General features: G+C 40.3%; 1 non-coding gene across 1 annotated transcript; it reads right to left on the minus strand.

Moving 5' to 3' along the window:
* Positions 1–1,496: 1,496 nt before the first annotated feature.
* On the minus strand, positions 1,497–1,603 carry LOC148208218 (small nucleolar RNA R71). Its single transcript, XR_015789151.1, has one exon. It is a non-coding gene; the product is annotated as a small nucleolar RNA R71 (small nucleolar RNA).
* Positions 1,604–5,071: the final 3,468 nt, after the last annotated feature.

The following is a 5,071-nucleotide window of genomic DNA, read 5'->3' on the forward strand; positions in this document are numbered from 1 at the left end:
TTCTAAATTCCCGTCTCTAGCCCGGTTATGGATAGTTAACCTTTTATTTCTAAAAAGGGTTGCTAAGAAGTAGTGTTTTTGCTTTCCAATCATTGCTCAACATGTTTTCCCAAAAAGTTAGGATTTAGAGAAGGCCACTGTAAGTCTTAACAAGTCAATACTGAAAAGGTTGCTTATTTGCATTGTTGAGTGGTTAAACCGAGGAGATGAGCGCCTTAGACATAAGGGTTCCGGTTAAGTAGCCTAGACATAGGACCTTAACCCGAGGTTGCGACTATTTCCATCCTAAAACTAAGATATCTCTCATAATAGACATATTAGGGAATGTCTTAGGACTTTGAACTTGCTTAGTCATAAGTCAAGTGAAAAGCGTAGTCGTTGGTTCCTAAAGTAAAATGCATATCGTCCTTAGCGTATCCTTGATTCTTTGTTCGCTAACTTGAAGTAATTCGGGCTAGGTTTTACCATTATAAGACCAAATCCCAAATCCAAAACCATTATTTGTGACCACTTCCCATTTTACAAGAATCACTCATTTCAACGTTCACTATTCATTAAAACTTTAGAGTTTGGAAATTATTTAGAAGTCCTTCAGGATCGATACTTGGATACTCCATCCATTTTATATTACTCTGACAGGTGTGCGCTTGCATCTATAGAATTGTTACCACGCTTAGTGCGTGCGTTCAGCATAACCTCAGTCATGTTTTTGGCGCCGTTGCCGGGGACTTTAGTTTTAAAATTGTTTTCAAATTCTTTTAGTTTTTATTTTTGTTAATTGTTGTTGGGTGTAATTTCCATCCACCATTTTTGTTCTATATTTTTGGTCGTTTATCTCACAAGGGTAAGTTAAAGTGCATGAGCACAAGATCTTTTCTTCTACCCCTTGACCCTGAGATTGAGCGGACCCTTCGAAAAACTCGAAAGGAGCAAAGACTTCGAAAACAACTAGAAAAGCAAAAAGAGAGAGAAGGTGAAATCAGTCCTGAAAGTGAGGTAGAGAGTACGAGCACATCAATGGCAGATATTCCACCTCGTGATCCGGTTGATCCACCTGCTGTTAACGGTAATATGAGGGATCACGCAAGAAATCATGAATTCAACCATATCCAGATGGCGGACAACAGAGACGTGGCAATGCGAGAATATGGCTCCACGGCTTTTCAGAACTTTGATTCAGGGATAGTCAACCCTATTCCAGCACACGCAAACTTTGAGCTTAAACCAATGATGTTCCAAATGCTGCAGACAATTGGACATTTTGGAGGGCAGGAACATGAGGATCCACATGATCATCTGAAATCATTCATTCAAATTGCAAATGCATTTCGATTACCTGGTATAACAGACGATGCTCTTAGACTAACACTTTTTCCATTTTCTTTAAAGGACCAAGCTAGAGCATGGCTCAATGCATTTCCACCGGGATCCATGACCACATGGGGTCGTTAGTGGAGAAGTTCTTAACAAAATTCTTCCCACCTACTCGCCACGCTGATATCAGAGAGGAGATCATCTCCTTTAGACAGTATGACCGTGAACCTATTCACGAGGCGTGGGAAAGATTTAAAGAACTAATCAGGAAATGTCCAAACCATGGCTTACCGGCATGCATCCAGATAGAACATTTCTTTAGAGGTTTAGATCATCCTACTAAGATGATGCTAAACCATGCTGCCAATGGAGCCTTTACAAAGAAGACATTCAACGAGATAGTCGACATCCTAAATGACTTAGCTTCACACAACGAACTATGCTGTTCGCAAATATCTAGGGCAGCACCAAAGAAGCAAGATCCAGCTGGAGTTTTGGCTCTGGACATTGCGACCTCGATGCAAAAAGAGATGGTTACAATGAACCAGAGGCTGAAAGAGATGGCGTTGGGAATAAAAAATCCATTAGCCACGCTGATACAACCTGTGCAGTCGGATTATTGCACTCTTGCCCCTGTTTTCCAAGTCAATGATCTCATTTGTTCATTTTGCAGTGAAAACCATATTTATGATAATTGTCCACATAACCCTGCTTCCGTTTTTATGTAGGACATGGGAACAATAGGAACTTTAACCCATATTCGAACACCTACAACCCAGGTTGGAGGCACCACCCTAATTTCTCATGGGGAGGTCAAGGAGGTTCGAACGGTTTTAATCAAGGGCAAAGCCAGCAGAACAAGCAGCCCTATGTTCCACCTACACAGCAATACATCCCGCCACCGCAACAGCAGTACAATCAGAGAACACAGACTCCACCAGTTCAAAATAACAACTCAAATCTTGAGAGTATGATGAAGGAGTACATGGCCCGAACCGACGCAGTGATACAATCCCAAGCGACATCAATGAGGAATTTCGAGACCCAATTGGGACAGCTCGCCAATGAATTGAAGAATAGACCACAAGGTTCTTTTCCAGGCCATACTGAATTACCAAAACGGGAAGGGAAAGAACAGTGCAAAGCTGTCACCCTTAGGAGTGGACTGGCATATGATGGACCAACAATGCCAACAACAGATGTATAGATTCCGTCCACTGAACCAACTGTAAAGATACAAGAGAATCCAACAACACCAGAAAAAGAAAATATTAGAAACGGTAATGAGGACACCCCGAGTGTTCCTCCACAGGTACAACCTTCTTTTACCCCTACTCCCCCGTTTCCACAAAGATTAGTTAAGAAAAATAATGATTCCCAGTTTAGAAAATTTTTAGATATTTTAAAACAATTGCATATAAATATACCACTAGTAGATGCTCTAGAACAGATGCCAAATTATGCTAAGGTTTTGAAAGATATAGTTTCTAGGAAGAAAAAGATAGGAGAGCATGAACTGGTAGCCATGACAAAATGTAGTAGTGAAGCTGTAGGCAGCCCGCTACCCACGAAATGTAACGATCCTGGCAGTTTTACCATTCCATGTTCCATAGGAGGGAAAAACTTAGGTAGGGCATTATGTGATCTAGGCGCTAGCATTAATCTTATGCCATTATCAGTTTTCAAATCTTTAAGCATAGGAGAAGCTAGACCTACTACGGTTACCCTCCAATTAGCAGATAGATCTATCATAAGACCTAAGGGAAAGATAGAAGATGTTTTAGTCCAGGTGGACAAATTCATTTTCCCTGCGGCCTTTATCATTCTAGATTGCGAGGCAGACTTAGACGTTCCCATTATTTTAGGAAGACCATTTCTAGCCACTGAGGATACAGTTTTTAACGTGAGGAAGGGAGAAATTACAATGAGGGTAAATAATGAAGAAGTTAAATTTAACGTTCTAGACGCCATGAAATTACCAGGAGACTTTGAAGAGTGCTCTGCTATAACTAGCTTGAATCTTGTTATGTTTGATGAGTTTTATGACTTGTTAGTTACAGAGATTGAAGAAGAGCTTGATAAGATAGCAGAAGGACCGGAAGATGTGACTAATCCTGTTGAAAAAATACAAAAAGAAGAATGCAAGTCGTTACTTCCGTCCATAGTGGAACCACCCACTTTGGAGCAGAAGCCATTGCCGTCGCATTTGAAATATGCGTATCTAGGGGATAACGACACTTTACCAGTTATTATAGCTTCCAATTTATCACCGACTAATGAATATTCTTTATTGCAGATTTTGGAGAAGCACAAAAAGGCCATTGGATGGACGATAGCAGATATCCGAGGGATAAGCCTGGCCTTTTGCATGCACAAAATCTTATTGGAAGAAGATGCTAAGAACTCTATTGAGAGTCAAAGGCGGTTGAACCCGAAGATGAAAGAGGTTGTAAGGAAAGAAATTCTTAAATGGCTTGACGCCGGTGTTATATACCCAATATCCGACAGCAGCTGGGTAAGCCCAGTACAGTGTGTACCAAAGAAAGGGGGTATAATCGTGGTGTCCAACGAGGAGAATGAGCTCATCTCAACCCGAACTGTGAGTGGGTGGAGAGTTTGCATTGACTATCGCAAACTCAACAAGGTAACGAAGAAAGACCATTTTCCTCTACCGTTTATGGACCAGATGCTCGACCGTCTGGCAGGTAAGTACTTCTATTGTTTCTTAGATGGATATTCGGGTTATAATCAAATTACTATTGCTCTAGAAGACCAGGAGAAGACAACATTTACGTGTCCGTATGGTACGTTCGCTTTCAGGCGAATGCCCTTTGGATTATGCAATGCACCCGCGACTTTTCAGAGGTGTATGATGGCCATCTTCTCTGACATCGTAGAAAATATTCTAGAAGTTTTTATGGATGACTTTTCTGTTTTTGGAAATTCTTTTGACGCATGTTTAGATAATTTGGAGAGAGTATTGGAGAGATGTGAACAAACAAACCTAGTCCTAAATTGGGAGAAGTGTCATTTCATGGTACAAGAGGGTATTGTTTTGGGTCACAAAATTTCCAAGCAAGGAATAGAGGTAGACCACGCTAAGATAGACATCATTTCAAAGCTACCTCCTCCCACGAATGTTAAAGGGATTAGAAGTTTTTTAGGGCATGGGGGATTTTACCGCCATTTTATAAAAGACTTTGCTAAAATTTCTAAACCCTTGTGTCAATTGTTAGAACATGATAGGCCATTTATGATGACTGTTTAAAATCATTTGAAATGTTGAAAGTTGCTTTAAGTTCAGCCCTATAATTATCGAATCTAATTGGGATTTACCTTTCGAGCTCATGTGTGATGCTAGTGATTATGCAATAGGAGCTATGTTAGGACAACGTAAAAACAAGATCTTGCATCCTGTATATTATGCTAGTAAGACTGTGACCGGTGCACAACTCAATTACACTACTACTAAAAAGGAACTGTTAGCAGTTGTGTTCGCCTTTGATAAGTTTAGGTCTTACTTGATAGGCACAAAAGTCATTGTTTTTACTGACCATTCTGCTTTAAAATATTTATTTGCTAAAAAAGATGCGAAACCACGTTTGATACGGTGGATTTTGTTACTTCAAGAGTTTAATATTGAAGTTAGGGACAGGAAGGGTACTGAAAACCAAGTTGCTGATCACCTGTCTAGATTGGAATCCCCGCTCTGTGATGATGGAACTGTTATACGTGAACAATTTATGGACGAGCAACT

The sequence above is a fragment of the Momordica charantia genome, assembly GCF_013281855.1.
Source record: "Momordica charantia cultivar OHB3-1 chromosome 11 unlocalized genomic scaffold, Mcharantia_2.0 BLBB01000011.1, whole genome shotgun sequence".
Classification (NCBI taxonomy): domain Eukaryota; kingdom Viridiplantae; phylum Streptophyta; class Magnoliopsida; order Cucurbitales; family Cucurbitaceae; genus Momordica; species Momordica charantia.